General features: G+C 40.2%; 1 protein-coding gene across 2 annotated transcripts in view; it reads left to right on the forward strand.

Annotated features, from left to right (window-relative positions):
* Positions 1 to 19,849, forward strand: part of RCBTB1 (RCC1 and BTB domain containing protein 1) — a 96,189-nt gene that overhangs the window by 19,965 nt on the left and 56,375 nt on the right. Inside the window, exons 6-7 of one of the 2 annotated variants that reach the window (XM_047865197.1) lie at positions 10,783 to 10,904; positions 17,546 to 17,892. The gene's annotated coding sequence lies outside the window, so the exon portion shown is untranslated. The remainder of the gene's footprint in view (positions 1 to 10,782; positions 10,905 to 17,545; positions 17,893 to 19,849) is intronic. The other variant, XM_047865206.1, reaches the window with a different exon arrangement.

Below are 19,849 nucleotides of genomic sequence, written 5' to 3' on the forward strand. Positions count from 1 at the left end.
TTGTTATCGACGTCACTGTTGTTTAGTTCTTTGGGGTGCCTGTGGCTGTAGGCTATAGTCACTTTGCAGCCAGCCTGGGCAAGTGGAAATTTATAGCCAAGGATCAGGGTGGGGATCAGCAGATAGAAAATTACTAAGAGGTTCTGGGGAGATTCTGGCTAAGCTGACCTAACAGGATTCTTGCTGAAGTCATGTCACCTGACCAGACATCACCTGGGCGTGGCATGAGGAACCCGATCAGATATTGAGGGGATTAGATATTGAGGGCAGGGTGTTCTGGTGAACACTTAGGAGGGTTGTTGCTAAAACTGGATTTTACAAGGAAATGTAAAGATGGGCCGAGAAGAAGTTTCAGAAGCCTGACTGAAGTTTGGTCAAGTAAAGAATCTTTGTCGTTATGCCAAAGCAGGCTCAAAGCATTAAAGACCTGTGTGAAAGAAGGCTTGTTTGTCTTATCGTGGTGGAGGGTGATTAGATCAAGCTGAGACTTAGTCCTGTCCAGCTGATGAATCCTTGGGGAACCTGCCAGGATTTGATTTGCAGGAGGATTGGAATGGGCAGATGATAAGGACACAGGGGTTAAGGTTAAGGTGTGCCTGGGGCTTGGGAGCAAAGGGAGCAACATTGCCTTCACTCTGACCCCAGTTCCTTCTGTGTGGTCCTGGGGAGGGAGGAGAGGTGGACAGAGCTTAAGAAGCCATTGATTTGCGAAGAAAGGTTGGACTAGGTACTGTTAGGTTTCCTTCAGCTCAAATATCTTATGGATACAATGGAATTTTTTTTAAGTTTATTTATTTATTTTGAGAGAGAGAACAAGCTGGGGGGGGGGGGGGCGGGCAGAGGACCCAAAGCAGCTCTGTGCTACAGTAGAGAGCCCGATGTGGGCTTGAATTCACAAACTGAGATCATGACCTGAGCCGAAGTCGCCACCTAGGCGCCCCAGTATAATGGAATTTTTATTGAGCAGCTATAAGCAAAGCTCTGTATAGTCTATCACATGAGTGAAAAAAACAAAAACAAAAAACTTTTCAAAGTGCAACTGCATGGCATATGAATGGGAGAAATCAGCATCACTCTTGTATATGAAGACTAGGGCACCATATATCAGAATTAGATATAGGATACATTGCAGACTCTTAAACTGTCTTTATTTTGCATTTTGAGTTGTACTTAGAATTATTATCACTTTTAGTGGCCTGTGAGTGTTTTACATTTACAGCACAACTTATCTCCCCTTTCTGCCATTCCTAGTTTCCATTTTATTGGTGACACCATCTCTTTATAACCAAATGAGGAACCTGGCAAAGTTGGAGGGAATTTCTGTGCCTCTCTCTCTGCTCTGTCTCCCTCCCAACAGAAACAGTATCTTGACAGTCAATCTCTCTCTCTCTAAAAACAAAACAAAACAAAAACAAAAAAATAGGAAAAGGAAATAGCAGTGGGTGATCTACTTTCTGAAATAGTGAGTGCGAGAAAGATCTAAAGGATGTGGGGAGCCTGGGTGGCTCAGTTGGTTAAGCATCTGACATCAGTCATGATCTCGTGGCTTGTGGGTTTGAGCTCTGCATCGGGCTCTGTGCTAACGGTGTGGAGCCTGCTTGGGATTCTCTCTCTTCCTCTCTCTCTGACCCTCTCCCTCTCATGCTCTCTCTCAAAATAAATAAACTTAAAAAAAAAGTCTAAAGGGTGTTAGACTTGCACTGAAGCAGCTTCAACTTCTGCTTCTACGTATTTGCAGGAAATTTCCTGACACTAAAAGGGAAAACAAAACAAAACAGTGGCCAGGGACTGTCTCTTGAAAATGTGCAGGAAGGACAATGTGGAGGCCAAGACAAAAGTGTGATGTGCTCCAGCCGCGCCTCAGAACAGGAGCTGATGACAGGGAGCTGTTGCTTTTTATCTTCCAAGGTTGTTTCAATATGCAAAGTTGGTCTTCAGTAGCAGCTGCTGTTCAATCAGCCACATTTCCTGAACTGGATAGTGTATTTTTAGTTGGCAGGGGGGGAAAAAAAAAACTTGATTAGAAAGGAGGTTGGAAGGTCGCTTAGTAGCTAGAAACTCAAATCAGCACTTAAGACTTCTTAACATTTCCTGTATGAGTTACTGTCACTCTGGGCAGCAACGAGCAGTGGTTACTTCACTTCTTTTCATAAAAAAAAAAAAAAATCACATAAATAATGATGAATATATTGTTTTTTCTTTGAGTGTCGAACAATATAAATGCCTACAGGACCAAATTCTTAAGTTCACTCTTTACATCACTACTCCCCTCCTCTGAGGTAATCAGGATTAGTAGTTTGATGCATATTTTTGCAACTATCTTTCTATATATGTACTTACATATTTTGGAGCACATGCATATGTTTTACTGTTTATTTTTTATTTATTTTTGTTTTTAATTTTATTTAAATCCAAGTTAGTTAATATATAGTGAAATAATGATTTCAGGAGTAGAAACTAGCAATTCATCACTTACATATAACACCCAGTGCTCATCCCAACAAATGTCCTCCTGAATGCCCATCACCCATCTAGCCCAACCCCCTCACCCAACACCCCACCAGCAACCCTCAGTTTGTTCTCTGTATTTGAGAGTCTCTTATGGTTTGCCTCCCTCTCTGTTTTTATCTTATTTTATCTTATTCCCTTCCCCTATACTGTTTATTTTTTGTTTAGGTCTTTTTAAATGTAATTGTGGTATCTGTAACTTCTTTATTACATTGAACAATAATACATTTATGAGATCTTTCCATGTTAGTGTATATACTAACTCATATACACTTATATTTTTGTTATTATTTTTTAAAGGATTTATTAAATGATGAGAAGGCCACAGGAAAATACAAAAAGCATAATACTAAAATATTCACAGGTGAAATTACGTGATTCTGAGATTTGTTTATAAAGCATCTGGTAATGGAGAAGAAGTAGCTTGGGATATAATATAACAAGACTGGCCATGAATTGATAGTTGTTGAAGCCAGGTAGACAGGGTATATTATATTAGTCTCCTTATCTTGCATGCCTTTGAAATTTTCCATAGCAAAATCTAAGAAGCATATGTAAGAGGCATAAACTATTCCAGTTTACCAAATCTTTGATTCTGCCACAGCTCGCAGGCCTACAGGGCTCCTAGCACTTGTCACACTCCATATTTTTGGCCTTCTCCAGAATCTGCCGTTACCCCTGGAGGTGTGGGTCACTCCTACTTTACCCTTACGACACTTTGTATACATACAAACACACACCACACAGTCACACGCACACACATACTCCCACATTAAAGGAATTATCTCACTAAATTGAGAGCTTAAAAAATAGTTCTCACCGATTGAGCCTCTAATCTGCATCATATACATTGTCTGTGTTTGTTTAGTTACTCCTCCCAACAGCTGAATGGTAAGACTATTTCTGTCCCCTTTTATACATATGGAAACTGAGGCTAAAAATATTAAGTAACTTGCCTAGTCTTTTCTTTTTTATTCTCATTTAATTTTATATCATTGTGTCAACTATGTTCATATAAATGTGTGTAAAAAGGGATCAGTACAGACACTGAGAAGCAAGCACAAATCTTACCGAACAGGAACATTGCCATTATTAGATGGCAGGAGATAAACTGAAGAGAGTCTCTGGGTCATAGTCTGCATTTTGCTTCCTTGAGTTCTATAAGAGCCCCTTCTGGGCAGTTAGTGTGTTAGTGTGCAAGGCCATGACGGAGTCTTAGGAAGCATAGGGCTTACCATAGTTGAGGCCAGCTTTCTGGTGGGATAGTGGGAAGATAGTCAGTAGGAGTGGACTGTGCTGTATATTCTATGTCAAAGCCCACTTTCAGCTGTCAGGAATGAGCAAATCAGAATACTTCTTGGGGTAAAGGAGTATCAGCTGGTCCTGGCTGTAGGGCATGGAGAGGAGGGGACTCTTGATTTCTCATTAGCATAAGATCAAGGCCTGCCAAATACAGGTAAGAATCAGACCCAGGCTTGCCTGGGAATTTTTTCTTCCAGGTGAAGAGAATATAACAACTGCAGATAGTTTGGTGATAAGTCTTTATTGTGTCTGTCTCTTAAGAATTAGTTGTTCTCCATGACATCATATGCACATCTTCTTTGAGATTCCCTTGACCTCTGGGATCCTCTTCTTTTTTTTTTTTTTTTTAAGTTTCTTTATTTATTTTGACAGAGAGAGGGAGTGAGAGAGCCAGCATGTGCACGTGCAAGGGGATGGGCAGAGAGGGAGGGAGAGAGAGTATCCCAGCCTGATGCAGGGCTCCAACTCACAATGAGATCATGACCTGAGCTGATGTCAGATGCTTAACCAACGGAGCCACCCAGGAGCCCCAGATCCTCCTTTTATATCCCAGATTTTCCCCTTTCTTGGTTCACTTGGTTGTCTTGGTGGAGCACACATTTAGTAGCCTCTTGGATCCATGGGAGGTAAGTTTTTACACCTTGAATCTCTGAAAATGTTTTTTTTTTTTTTTAATGTTTATTTTTGAGAGAGAGAGAGACACTGACCATGAGCAGGGAGGGGCAGAGAGGAAGACACAGAATCCGAAGCAGTCTCCAGGCTCCGAGCTGTCAGCACAGAGGCTGATGCAGGGCTAAAACACAAGAGCTGTGACATCATGACCTGAGCCAAAGTTGGACACTTAACCGACTGACCTACCCAGGGGCCCCTGAAAATGTCATTTTTTAACTCTAACAATTTATTAATAGTTTATCTGATATGGGATTCTAGGATGGAAATCATTTCCTTTTAGAACTTTGAAGGCATTGCTTCTGTGTGCTGTGGCTTCCTTTGCTGCTGTTGAGAATCTAAAACCAGACTGACTCTTGATCCTTCATTTGTGACTTTTTTCTCTTTGGCAGATTATAAAATCTTAACTTGGTTCCAGGAATTCTGAAATTTCGTAATCATGTATCTTGGACTGAGTCTATTTTCGTTCATTATATTGGAAACTTAGTGGGCCCTTTCCTCTGCCTCTTCCTGCTAGAAGTAAATTACTTTCAATTTTGGGATATCTTGAATTTTCTCCTCCATTTTTTATGTTCCTTCTTTTTGGAATTCCTATTATTTGGTTGCTGAACTTTGAGTTATTCTCTAATTTAAAAAAAAATCTTTTTCTGGGGCATCTGACTGGCTCAGTCAGGGGAGCATGCGACTCCTGATCTTGGGGTTGTAAGTTTGAGCCCCACATTGGGTGTACAGATTACTTAAAAAAATAAAATCTTTGAGGTACCTGGGTGGCTCAGTCAGTTAAGTGCCTGACTCTTGATTTCGGCTCAGGTCAGAATCTCACAGTTTGTGAGTTTGCGCCCCACTACGGGCTCTGCTCCTGACGGGGAGGAGCCTACTTGGAATTCTCTCTCTCCCTCTCTCTCACTGCCCCTCCCCAGCTCTCTCTCTCTCTCTCAAAATAAATAAATAAACATTTAAAAAGTTAAAAAAATAAAATCTTTAAAAATATATTTTTTTTCTTTCCCTTCTTACACCTTTCCCATGTTTACTCCCTTTTCTGGGAGATTTCTTCAACAGTATCTTTCAACCCTTCCATTATATTTTCATTTCATCGGTTATATCTCTTCCCCCCCCGCCCCAAGGGCTCTTTTTTTGTTCTCTGAATTTTTAAAAGCAGGATGCTTAGTTTAAAGTATCTCTCTGAGGTTCCATGGAACCACGTAGAATAATGATAGAAGACCCTGAAGTGGAGGATGTATGGTAACAACCAGAAGGTTCTTGTTCCATTTTCTGAGTTAGTCAAATCTGCCTTCTTCAAGGTAATAGGCAGTCTGTTTCCCAGCGTGGAGCTCGCCAGCCTGCCTGCTTCTACCTGGCTCCTGTTTGCCACCTTGGGATAGAATGCTATTTCGTCAGTGTGTGCAGTGATTCCACTGGGGACAGATGAAGGAGCATAGAACATTCACCAACATAGATCATGTGGTGGGCTACAAGTCTCAATAATTATAAAAGAATTGAAATCACACTGAATATATTCCTCTGTGTGACCACAGTGGAATTCAAGTGGCAATAAATACTGGAAAGATATCTGGAAAACCCCCAAATTTGGGAGGAAATTAACCTGCTTCTAAATAGTCCAAAAGTCAAAGGAGAAATTGCAACGGAAATTATAAAATATTTTGAGCTGAATAAAAAGGAAAATATGACATGTAAAAATTTGTGAGTTACAGCAAAAGCACCGGGAAATTTAGACACTTAAACGCTTATATAATAAAAGAAGAAAGATGTAAAATCAATTACCTAAGTGACAGAAAAAAAAGAAAAGCAAACTAAATACAAAATAAGCAGAAGAAATAAAGTAATCAAAATGAGAATGAAAAGCAACTAAATAGAAAAAAATAGAGAAAATGAACACAGTCAAAAGTTGGTTCTTTGAAAAGATTAATAAGATCAATAAACTACTGATAAAGTTGATTAAGAAGAAAAGAAAATCATGAAGAATAAAAAAGGTACATCACTATCAATTTTAGATAAAAAAAAAAAACCTGAGAAGGAAGATATTATGGATAGTCTTATGCCAAGAGAACCAATAACAGATGAAGTGATTAAATACTATTTATTGAAAAAGCTATCTTTTGTTCTGGGCCAGCTTGAAATATCATCTTTATTGTACACTAATTTATATATTGACACGCAGCTGTGGGTTTGGATGCTTTTACCATCTATATCACATTCTGCTACTATATTTGCTCTAAAAGCAAGTATTACAGTCAACCAGTGGGAAGTTGTATCAGCTTTTCTGACCCAGCCTCAGAAGTCACAAGGGGCCATTTCTGCTGCATTTGATTGGTTACAAGCAAATGATAAGTCCACTTGGAATCCAGGAGAGGATACATAGACTCCATCTCTCAGTGGGAGGAGTACCAAAGACTTTGTGGCTATTAAAAAAAAAAAAAAAAGTACATGCTGTCTTTAGTGATAATGCTTCTAATGTTTTTGTTAAGTGTAACAATATTATACAATATAACAATATAACAAATAATATTTCTACAGGTTTTGGACAAATATCCTTTCTAAATTTGAGGACCTTTCAGATTAGGTTATGGAGAAATAGAATCAGCAGTTGTCATTTGTTTTTCTCATAGACAAGTAGTATAATTCGTGGAGAATAACTTTAGTGTTGTTTGTTTGTTTTTGAAGTATAACTGACACACAATGTTATATTAGTTTCGGGTACACAACAGTGATTTGACAATACTGTACATGACTCATTGTTCACTGTAATTAGTATAGTCCCCATCTGTCACCATACAACATTATTACAATAGTATTGATTGTATTCTCTATGCTGTACTTTTCATCTCGATGACCTAATTTATTTTACAACTGGAAGTTTGTACCTCTTCATCCTCTTTTTTTTTTTTTTTTAATTTTTTTTTCTTTTTTTAACGTTTATTTATTTTGAGACGGAGAGAGACAGAGCATGAACGGGGGAGGGGCAGAGAGAGAGGGAGACACAGAATCGGAAACAGGCTCCAGGCTCCGAGCCATCAGCCCAGAGCCCGACGCGGGGCTCGAACTCACGGACCGCGAGATCGTGACCTGGCTGAAGTCGGACGCTTAACCGACTGCGCCACCCAGGCGCCCCTCATCCTCTTTATTTTACCCACCACTTCATCCATCTCCACTCTGGCAACTACCTACCAGTTTGTTCTCTGTATTTAAGAGTCTGTTTTTTGTTTGTTCATTTGGTTTTGTTTTTGTTTTTTAAGATACTACATATAAGCGAAATCACATGGTATTTGTCTTTCTCTGTCTGACGTATTTCACTTAGCCAAATATTCTCTCGATCCGTCCAGGCTGTCTTAAACGGCAAGATCTCATTTTCTTTTATGGCTGAGTAATATTCATGCAGAATTGTATTTAAGGGTAAATTTATATTGCCAGGTTTGTGAAATCTGGCTACACAGATGAAATTTACTACACAATACAAACTACTATTTAGATTCTAAACTTTGGGCATTAAATCTTTGGAATATTTTACAACGTAAGTGGGACAGTATTCTTTATGAATTGTAATTTGACTGATAGTATTTGGCAATATCCAGCACATACCTCAAAGAGATTCAGAGAAAAAGAATGTTTTTTTTAAATGTGAAAATTTTCTTATGTAAACTATACATTCATTTTTCACGCACAGGAGCATGAATAGGGAACATAGATAATGGTGGACTAAATAACACATTTAATTTCTCTGAAGCTTCAAATCCCACTATAGAATCCTGCTGAGCTAGATTAAATTAGACCACATAGTGAGCTCTTTGAGCAAAGTTAAGTGGCCTCGTTCCTAAGCCCACATTTATCACTTCAGTTATAAGGAAGTGCTGATCCGGAGCATTTAGACCAAAGAGGAAAATGGACAAGAACCAGAATATATGCCCCAATGTCTAAGCTGATTTAGACCATTTGCGGGAGAACTTTCTAGAATAGGGAGTGGTACAGCCTCCCCTGGGTCAATTTTACCTAGCTGCACAGGTAGTGATAAGGGGATTAATGGCTACTCTAGAGGGAAGGCAAAGAACCCCTTCAAAGAATGGGTATTTACACAATCTAGGATTATTTGTATACTTTTGTCCTCTAAAAAGTACAGCCCAAATGGTGTTCTTGAGCTTGGTATAGACCCATGCTTGGGAAAGATGTGGAGGCTGGGGGAAGTGAGGAGGTGAGGAGAAACCTGGAGTGTAAAGGAGCTTGGATTTCCATTGGCACCCCTTTTTTCCCCAGAGAGATACTGGCACAGCCACAGGATTAAGTTAACGTTCCCATCTCAGTTAACCCATTAGGTGGGAATAATACATTTACACACCAATGTGTGAGCTTATCCTCGAACCTTCCATCCAAAAAAGGTGGGGGGTGGGGGAAAGAAAGAGACAAGGATACTAAGGGTTTTCTAATGTACTCTCAAACGTTAAAAAAAACTTTTCTTCCTTTTTTTTTTAAATTTTTTTTCAACGTTTTTTATTTATTTTTGGGACAGAGAGAGACAGAGCATGAACGGGGGAGGGGCAGAGAGAGAGGGAGACACAGAATCGGAAACAGGCTCCAGGCTCTGAGCTGTCAGCACAGAGCCTGATGTGGGCCCGAACTCACAAACTGTGAGATCATGACCTGAGCCAAAGTTGGCCACTTAACCAACTGAGCCACTCAGGCGCCCCTGGACCTATTGCCTTTTAAACCATTTTAGAGGTTATTCCTGTTTTGCCAAATGCAGGGAGAGGGCTGGGAAATATCTGCCTGGCATGTTAAGCTTACGTATCATTAAAACTCTAGGAAATGTTGAACCTTATATGAATTCTGACTTTCCTTCATATGGCTGTTATATTCATATTTGAACAGGCATTATATATGGCGTTTGCATGATTGGGAAATCTGCCTTCTAATATGCCTGAGATGGCTGGCTCACTGATTAACTTCTGAGTGCACTGAGCTAAACCCCACTAATTGCTGAGTTTGTTTCCTCGTTTGTGAAGCACTGAAGTGACCCTATTGTGAATGTGGCTGGGCCACATTTTAAAAGTTGGCCCTCCCTGTAGCAGGTTTGGAAATACTGCAATAATTTTAGAACTGGATGAAGAAATGTATCTTGAAATAAAAAATCCTATATAATTTGAGGTAGGTATGAATTTCCTATCAGGCAGGATCAAATCTACGTTGGTGAGTAAATAAACTAGAAGCAAAGTGAAAGGGAAGAAGACATTTAACAGACTCCACGTTTGGGCCCATGCCACACGGTGGCAGTCTTACTCTGTGTTGCGCTCCCTCTTCAGGGCCAAAAACATCAAAGGTGGAGAGAGGAGGGAGTGGAGACAAACTTCTGGGAAACAAATCTTAATGCTTGAATTTAACTACCTTAAACCACGTACTTCAGGAAGTTAATTTTAGAAAGGATGACATATGTTATTAGTTTGTCAAGATTATATGTTCATATTAAAATGTTTTAGGGGCACGTGGATGGCTCAGTCGGTTGAATGTCCAGCTTTGGCTCATTCGGCTCAGGTCATGATCTCACACCCCGCGTCAGGCTCTGTGCTGACAGCTCGGAGCCTGGAGCCTGCTTCGGATTCTGTGTCTCCCTCTCTCTCTGCCCCTCCCCTGCTCATGCTCTGTCTCTGTCTCAAAAATAAATACAACATTTTTTTTAATTAAAAAAAAAAATGTTCTTTACAGTGGATGTACCTGAGCAGCAATGATCTGACCTCCCATAGGACATTTTCCCTCTAGATCTCAATTTTGTCATCACTACAATGATGGCTTAGGATTACTTAAAGTTCTAAAATTGTCATACCTCTCTTATAACTAGAAGAAAGATATTCTTTTTCAGTAACAAGCATTTCAGTCATATTGCAGTGAAGTTGATAAGGAATATGGTTTTTTATTTAGATTGCCTAGGTTTGAGTTTGATTCTGCCATTTTTTAACTGTGAGGTATTAGGTAAGCTACTTAACCTATAAAAAGTTTCAGTTTCCTCATCTGTAAAGTGTTACAAATTACAGTACATATCTCATGGGGTTGTTAGGATTAAATGGAAAAAGAATGTATGTGTGGCAGAGACTGGAACACTGTTCACCAAACCATTTCTTTTTCTTCCAGAGCAAACAGCTAAACCACATCTCCCCTCTTCACTTGTAGTTATCTGTGGCCATTTGACTGAATTTTAGCCAATGAATGAAATGTGAGAAGAAGATATTCATAAACCTATTTGTAGGCTCAGCTCACAAAAATCTCCCATTGTGATCTTCCTTATTCTTTCCCCTTCTGCAGGTTTCTCATGGAAGCCATGTGTTAAAGATAGTGGGACCACAAAACAGAAGGAAACTTGGTCCCTGAATCATGTCTTGGAGGACAGCTTTGTGCCTGTTAAGAACTGTCCTTCTGGATTTTCTGTGAGTGAGAAATAAACCTCTATTTTGTTAAGCCACTGAGATTCTGGGGCTTATCTGTTATGGCAGCTAGCATTAACTAAAACAGCATGTAGGGCACTTAACACGATACGTACTTAATAAATGTTAGGTGTTATCAATATCATGACTCTAAATAAAAACCAAAAGCCTAAAATTCTGAGCTTCAAACACAGCACTGATATGGAGATTCCTTCTGCAGTATACAAAATCTGGCTTAAAAAACAAACCAAACAAACAAACAAACTTTGTCTAGGAAACAAAGTTGTGTATAGAGATAGTAAAAATCTAAGCTATTCATGTATGTAATATGCAGAAAGTCATTACCAATATTTTGTATTTATATTTGCTACTTTTTTTGAAAAACTTAACAGAATATAAAGGAAAGAAACCAAATTAAAAGTTCAAGTTAGTACCATCATTGAAATAATATTTAAAATTTTTCTTCCTTGTGATAACATTAGTGTTGTGATTCAATGATTTCTCTCAGTACTTCACGTTATGCTCACCCTTTTTCTCTTAAAAATGTCTTCTTTCTTGACTCCAACACTTTTTGATATTTTAGTGCTTTTATTTATTTTTTTAAGATTTTATTTTTTTATTATTTTTTTAAATCTTTATTTACTTTTGAGAGAGAGAGAGACAGAGTGCAAACGGGGGAGGAACAGAGAGAGAGGCAGACACAGAATCTGAAGCAGGCTCCAGGCTCTGAGCTGTCAGCACAGAGCCCTACGTGGGGCTCAAACTCATGAACCGTGAGATCATGACTTGAGCAAAAGTCAGACGCTTAACCGACTGAGCCACCCAGGTGCCCCTAAGATTTTATTTTTAAGTCATCTCTACACTCAACCTGGGGCTCAAACTCACAACCCTGAGATCGAGTCACATGCTATACCAACTGGGTCAGACAGGCATTCCTTTAGTGCTTTTATTAATACCTCTTCTCAGTTTTCTCTAATGAGATTCTTTTTTTTCTTTTTAATGTTTATTTATTTTTGACAGAGAGAGAGAGAGACATAGAATGAGTGGGGGAGGGGCAGAGAGAGAGGGAAACACAGAATCTGAAGCAGCCTCCAGGCCCTGAGCTGTCAGCACAGAGCCCGACGCGGGGCTCGAACTCACGGACTGTGAGATCATGCCCTGAGCTGAAGTCGGACGTTTAACCAACTGAGCCACCCAGGCGCCCCTGAGATTCTACCTCTCTTAAAGCCAAGATCAAATTTCATGTATTCAGTCAAAGCCTTCCAGGATATCCTGGTTGGAAGGGATCCTACCTGCACTGAATTGTAACATTTACACAATCCAAGGCTCTTCCCATTTGCTGTCTTCTGTGCTAGAGTTTATTTTCAGTTGGGTTTGTATACCTTGTTTCTCCCTAATCAGATTGCAAGCTATTTGATGACAAGGACTGTGTTTTTTTGATTTTACATTGCCCTCAGAAAATAGTAGAGTCTGTGCAAACAGTTATTGATATTAACTCATTGGTTTGAAAGCCCCAAGTTTATGAGATTTCCCCTAATATTCTAACATCTCTCTTTCATGGAGTTACATAAGAATAAAGAACAACAGCTCTCATACAGTTTTCTTCATAGATAAATAAAAATAGAGGCAGAGGTGTATTTTATGGTCAGTGGTTTGGGTTAGTAGAAATTTACAAAGAATAAATTAGTGCCTCATTTTCTATATTGAAATGAGGACAATTTTATATGTATTACCAGTTAAGCTTATTTTGCTTTTTTCTGTCCTTCCTCCTAACTATTCACTTAAAAACTTTTTTAATATTTATTTTTGAGAGAGAGAGAGAGAGAGAGAGAGTGAGCAGGGGCGGGGGGCAGAGAGAGAGGGAGACACAGAATCTGAAACAGGCTCCAGGTTCTGAGCTGTCAGCACACAACCCGAAGTGGGGCTCAAACTCACGGACCGCGAGATCATGACCTGAGCTGAAGTTGGCCGCTTAACCGACTGAGCCAACCAGGCGCCCCTAACTATTCACTTTTTAAATTTCTTTCTGTTTTGCATATTCGCTTAAGATGTTTACCTTAAAAATATTAAAAGTTCTAGCTTAAAAGTGTTTCACAGTGTATATTCAACATCATAAGGACTGTAGAATGTTTTAACTCTGAATCTTGCCTCTCATTTTCAATTTGATCTCTAGTTTCATCCTGTTTTAACTTCTAAAAGTTGGCTATTTTCTATAGTCAGTGTTTCCTTGGAGTTACCAATGTTCTATTAATATCTTTGCTCATCATTGATTCTTTGAATGCTCCTTTAACTGGATGGAGAATTTTAGATTAACAGATATTTCCCTCCACCATTTTGAGGATATTGTTCCATTGTCCTCCAGCATCTACTGCTTGCGATAAGAAACCAGCTTTGTTTATATATCATTCTTTGTAGGTAGTGCGACTTTCAGGCTCATCCCAAACATTCATAGAAACTAGGGAAAGTAACGAATGAAGGCCCCATACAATATGTCTAAAACATTTTTAAGTTAAAAAACAAGCTAACAACTTGTTAAATGAAATATATTCTATCCTCCTATCTTGATAAACATACCTTTTTAAGGAACTGGATGACCAAGCCTTGAATTTAGGACTCTTAGAATCCTTCAGAGAGTACAGAGAGATCACAGTCTTGGTCCCGCCTCACAGCTCACCCTCCATGTTTTCCAGTCTTGGCTTCATCCCACACTGCAAGGGGCTTCACATACTTACTTGTGGACACTCCAATTCCAAGCCCTACAGCCACTTCCCAAACACCCAATGGCCCTAAGTGTATGCAGTCTGTTTTGGGGGGTTGGACATAGGGAAGAGGCCCATGAAGGTCCTGAAAGTGGGTTGGAGCTGTATGGGCAGGAAATGCTAGGGTCTTGTGCCCCTGGAACATGGTTTGGAGGGAAAGGGCAAACTTTGGGTTATGGTTTCTTGACATTGCAATAACCTCCTTCATGGTTTCCTCCCATCCAACCTGTTCTCTACACTGTATCAGAGAGATTTTTTTTTAATGTAAACCACAGCATTATATTATCTCCTAAAAAATCCTTTAAAGGCTTCCTATTGCATTTGAAATAAAATCCTTTAAAAGGCTGCAAAGCTCTAAGTGGCACTTCAATGTGCCAAGCTCTTTGGGAAGAGCTTTCATCCAAGATGTTTCTCTTTCTGAAACGCACTTTCCTACCCGCTCCTCGCATGGCTGACTTCAGTCTATTGTATAGCTCCTGGCTTAAATGCCACCTCCTCTCCAGGTACAGCTTCCCTGTTATTTGCTATCACTGTATCTTGTTTATTTCCTTCAGAGTACAAATAACAAATGTAGTCACCTATTTGTCTCTCCACACTGTCATCTACACAAGGGAGAGTGTCACATATGAGTCAATTCTGAGATGGAGATTAGCACATGGGAAGTTATTAGGGAGTACTCTACTCAACCCCTGTTGAGCAAAAGAAAGTAGGATGGGCCATCAATCAGGCAGTGGATGCTGGCTTCCCAGAAAGGGGCCTGACTTTGGGCAAAGCAATTCTCTTTAGCTGAAGCCCTTCCTTAAGAGGGCTGACAGGGGCGCCTGGGTGGCGCAGTCGGTTAAGCGTCCGACTTCAGCCAGGTCACGATCTCGCGGTCCGTGAGTTCGAGCCCCGCGTTGGGCTCTGGGCTGATGGCTCAGAGCCTGGAGCCTGTTTCCGGTTCTGTGTCTCCCTCTCTCTCTGCCCCTCCCCCGTTCATGCTCTGTCTCTCTCTGTCCCAAAAATAAATAAACGTTGAAAAAAAAAAAAAAAAGAGGGCTGACAGCTTTGGTCTGGATTGGGCAGTATAGCACCCAAATGGTCCATGTCTTGTGCAGATCTGCTTTCCTTACATGAGTTCTGGAAGTAGCTTCTTCAGAGCTCTGGCAGGCTTTTTCCCTGGGGGAAACTTGTAAAAGGAGGGTTAGTAAGGGGAACCACACACTCTGCTGTCGCAGCTGGTATTAGGCTGCAACCAATACTCACCCTTTCTCTCTTCTGTGGTTCATACTGGATGCTCTTCACTCTTGATTAGCACCTCTGAAGGCCTAGGTGACTCACCTAGTGGAGTGACAGATTCTTAAAACTGATGAGTTCCAGTTAACTGTTTATCATGTCCTCCTCAGGCTGCACCTGCTACATCTGTCCATTTGCCATCAAAATTGCACAAGTACTAAAAGATGTCCTAGTTGATTACCTGGATGCCAAACATACGCCTACCCGATTCCACTGTGTAATAGTAGTTCTACTGCCTCTTGATAATGAGAGTCAATTACCCCCATGAAGATCTTTTTCTTGCCTGCTGGTCCTTGCCATGAAGGGCTCAGAGTACTGGGTGGTGGTATAGTTTAAAATACATTGAAGACTCTTGTTGTGTTCCCTGGTAGAAATGTTTTGCCTTTGGGAACTAAGACCTTTAAAACTGGTTATATTTGTGAGGATGAAAAGCACAAATTCCCCAAGTGGATCACTGGGATTGATGGTACACAGGAACACTCCTGCTTCCATACCTTTGACTCCACTCCCAGTTATTCTCCTATGAGGGATACAGCATCAAATAATGGTGATTGATTTAGAGCATGACTGCATCCTAGAAGGTAGCACTTTATCCTCACAGGGTATCATCTCCAAGCTGGTACTTCAGCCAAGATTTCTGCCATGTGATAGGTCCAATGGATTCCATGGTCATATGCCCACTGCTACATTTCCTTTGCTATGTAGTGGGTTCCCTGGTCAGATGCAATGATATATGGGATGCCATAATGGTGGATCAAATAGAGTATAATCCCTTGGATAGTCACGTTGGCTGAGACTCAACAGACAGGTAAGGCAAACCCATAGAATATGTGTCTATTCATGTTAAAATGAATGACTACCTCATCCAGGGTGGAAGGAGTCCAATAGGGTCGCCTTTTCACCAAGTGGCTGTTTGCTATCTTCAAGAGATAGTGCAGTATTGAGTCTCAGCAATAGTTCCTATTACTGGCAGGTTGATCATTTGGCTACGGGATTAACCTTGGTGAGTGGCAGATCCTACTGGTGGGCCCAGTTACAGCCTTCCTCCTTATTACCATGTTTTCTCTATTCATGAATCTATTGTGCCAGTACTGGGGTGGCTAATAGAAAAGCTGGCTGGTGCCAACTGGTTAAGTCATTCTACTTAGGTGTTTAATGCCTCTTCAATGGTAGATGCTCTCAGAACCTGTGGAGGAAAGGGACGGAAGCAAGACTGGGCAGAAAGAGAAAACGGGCTTCAGTAAGTACATCACAACCGGGCCCCAGCCAACCCCGTGGGAAGTTCGGAAGCTGGGATGATTCTTTAGAATTTTCCCTTGTTGAGGTGAGAGAGTCTGGTCTTCACAACCCCTCATTGACCAGTCATTTGTTGCAGGCTGCTCCTAAAAGGGGCATGACCTTGGGTAAGGTAGCATTTTTTTAGTTAAGAAAATGACAAAAGAGGTTCGTCAGTGCACAGCCTTCCCAGAAGCTGGGAGAGTAAGTCCTTCAGTCTTAAAGGAGACATAGACTGGCATAGCATAGACTCCACGAAAGAGACCATTACCATTACCTTTTTTTTTTTTTTTTAAAGTATGCTCCACTCCCAGCATGCAGCTCAGTGCAAGGCTTGAACTCATGACCCTGAGATCAAGACCTGAGTTGAGACAAAGAGTCAGATGCTTAACTGACTGAGCCATCCAGGCACCCCGAGACTATTATTATTTTTTTCACCAGTATATATTCAAGCTTAATATAGTGTTTAGCACACAGTGGAAATTCAAAAGATCTTTTTGAATAAATAAATTACTGAAATGTCCTGCTTTCTTAATTTGGAGTAAAAAGGTCACATCTCACCCCACCCTCCAACATTTTACTATGAGAATTTCAAAATTTAAAGGAGAGTGCAAAAGGGACATCTGTGTGGCTCAGTTGGTTGAGCATACAACTCTTGATTTTGACTCAGGTCATGATCTCAGGGTTGTGGGATCAAGCCCTGTGAGGGGCATCAGGCATGCATAGCATGGAACCTGCTTAAGATTCTCTCTCTCTCCCTCTGCCCCTCCCCTGCCATGCTCTCCCCTCTTTCTCCCTAAAATAAAAATAAAGAAATAAAATAGAGTACAAAAAACATTTCCCAGATATAACATTTTGTCATATTTGCTCTCTTTTTTCATGGATAAGTACATGTATAGTATTGTTTTTGTTTGTTTGTTTTTGTTTTGTTTTGTTTTGTTTTTGCTAAACCTCATAACACTCTGTCCTTAAATACTCTGGTATGTATCTCCTAACAATAAGGACATTCTCAAAACTACTATGATCATATCTGAAAAAATAACATAAAAATTTTTTAAATCACTTAGTATCTAATATTGAGCCATATTAAATTTCTATGATTCTCCACCAAATATCTTCTATAGCTTTAAAAAAAAATTTCAACTATGATTCCACCCAAGGTTCATGCATTACATTTGAATGTCATTTTTCTTTACTATCTTTTAAACTGGGAACAGTCTCTCTCCCCTTTTCCCCCCAGAGACTTAACTTTTTGAAGAGACCAAGGCTAGGAGTGTTCTTGTCCCCCATTCTGGATTTGTCTCTTTCCTCATAGTGTCATTTTGTTTGTTCCAGGTAACATCACCTTCAATATTCTAAACCAATGAGAATATTCTTACTATCCTCCTCAGCACCCTGGTGTCATTCCAAGAAGTCACCGAGATACATCCTAACATCCAGAGGACCAATCCTGCTTCACAGTCAATCGCAGCCAAAATTCTAGCTCCCTAGAAGACAAAAGACCTCATAATTCCTACCAGAAGCTGGTGGCTTCCTAAACGAACCATGTTGCTCCTGGTGGTGTTGCCATTGCTAACATTAAAAGCGTATTTTATGCAGAAGGTGATCTTATGATGGAGTGACATAGACACTCACGAGAGGTGCTGTGCTTGGAAGGGTCTCAGGCTGGTCTAGGGAGCAGAGTGAGTTTATCTCTTTATGCCATCTGTTCAGCGTAGCATCTGCCTGAATGCAGGGGAAGACATCAATCAGCAGAGTACTTTACTACTTTACTTTAGTCAGGACCAAGATACTTGTTTGCTTATTTATGTGTTCTTGGGGTGATGGAAAAAAGGAATTAGAACAAAAATTATTTTCCAATTCTCCATTGCCACGTCTCTCAGTCTTCCCTCCTCCTTGTTTATGCCATGTTTATTTATCCCAGCCACAAGAACAGAAATTCTCTCCAAAGTAGGTGGCTCAATAATAATTGAGGTTGTAAAACTCATTGTGACTGATCATGTTTACCTGTTTGGTTATCTAATTAAACTCAAGGTGGACTCTCTCTTTAGGTAGATTCTATATTTTATTACATTTGTAAAATCCTAAGACACTTATGCAATCCTCAATTCTCAAAAATGATTATATTGTTTTTGCAGCTGTCAGAACAGATAGATGTCTGAGTATTACTATTACATAAACAGGTAAACAATCTTATAGAGTGATCTAAATGTTCCCGTTCTATGAGTTGGTGGTTCTCCGTGTTATTTCTCTCCATCTTGACCGGCTACAAGAAAAGAAAAGGTGGATGCAATCTGGGTGCTCCCATATGTTTTTATTCTCTCAGAAGAACTAATATTCAAGTCTTTGAGGAAGTATCTCTTCAAGAAATTGAAATCTCTTTTAATTTTGCTCGTCCAGTATCAAGAACGTTCCAGTGGCCTATGAAAAACAAATGTCTGCCTAAGGGACCTTTGGACCTTTTCTTGGCAAAGAAAATCGTGTTAAGAGGTTGGACTCCATCAGGCGTTAGCTAGCCTAGCTGAAGGAAGTGGTACTGAATTGGCTGACCCATACCTGGCCAAATTGAAACTCACAGAAGAGCACAGTGGAGGAAAAGGGAGCAAACAAAAGACAGTGTTCTCCTAATTTTCCATTTCCTGAGAGATTACTTTTAAAATGAAATTCCGAAGCCCCCAAGAGTGATTAGAATTGTTCTCCTGTGGCCCACATTCTTGAAGATACTTTTTACCAGCATAGTCATCTGTTAGCATGAACATGGAGAGGAGTCCTCCCTCCACCCTGGAGGTAGAGCCCAGTTTCTTCCTTAAAGTAGTACTTGTAAATTGAGGTTTTTTGCCCAGTAGAAAAAGTTTAGGGTGCTCTAAAATAATCTTGTTTGGAACAAGTCATTTTGCTGTTTTTATTTTATTTACTTTTTATTTTTATTAATTTTTTTTCCAATGTTTTTATTTATTTTTGGGACAGAGAGAGACAGAGCATGAACGGGGGAGGGGCAGAGAGAGAGGGAGACACAGAATCGGAAACAGGCTCCAGGCTCTGAGCCATCAGCCCAGAGCCTGATGCGGGGCTCGAACTCACGGACCCGAGATCGTGACCTGGCTGAAGTCGGACGCTTAACCGACTGCGCCACCCAGGCGCCCCATCATTTTGCTGTTTTTAGATAACAATTATAGAGAGCTTTTGAAACTGGAAAAAAAAAAGTTAAAAGATCATCTAGCACTAGTCCACAGGCCAATTTTAGGTGAAGACCCTATGATTTGTCTGAGGGAAGGTTACTCAATCCAATGAATAACACTAATATACCAACATATGTTTCAGTCTTGCAAGTACCTCACTGTTAACCTAATTAGGTTTCCTTTGTCCCAGAGGTAAAAAGAAGTCACCAAGTCCAACCATATAGGGTTATTTGGAAATGTTTTTCCAAATAAATAATGCTGTTTCATGCCTCCCTACCTTTGAAGGTACCACTCTGTCTTCTGAAAGGTCTTTCCCTTCCTTCCATCTGTTACTTGTTCTCCAAATTCACTTTCCCAGGAAGTTTTTTCCTAACCTTCCTTTGTGCTCACTTGATACCCTGTATCATAATACTTTTCACCCTGTGCTGGAATAGTGAAACAAACTACATATTCCTTGAGA

The sequence above is a fragment of the Prionailurus viverrinus genome, chromosome A1, assembly GCF_022837055.1.
Source record: "Prionailurus viverrinus isolate Anna chromosome A1, UM_Priviv_1.0, whole genome shotgun sequence".
Lineage (NCBI taxonomy): Eukaryota > Metazoa > Chordata > Mammalia > Carnivora > Felidae > Prionailurus > Prionailurus viverrinus.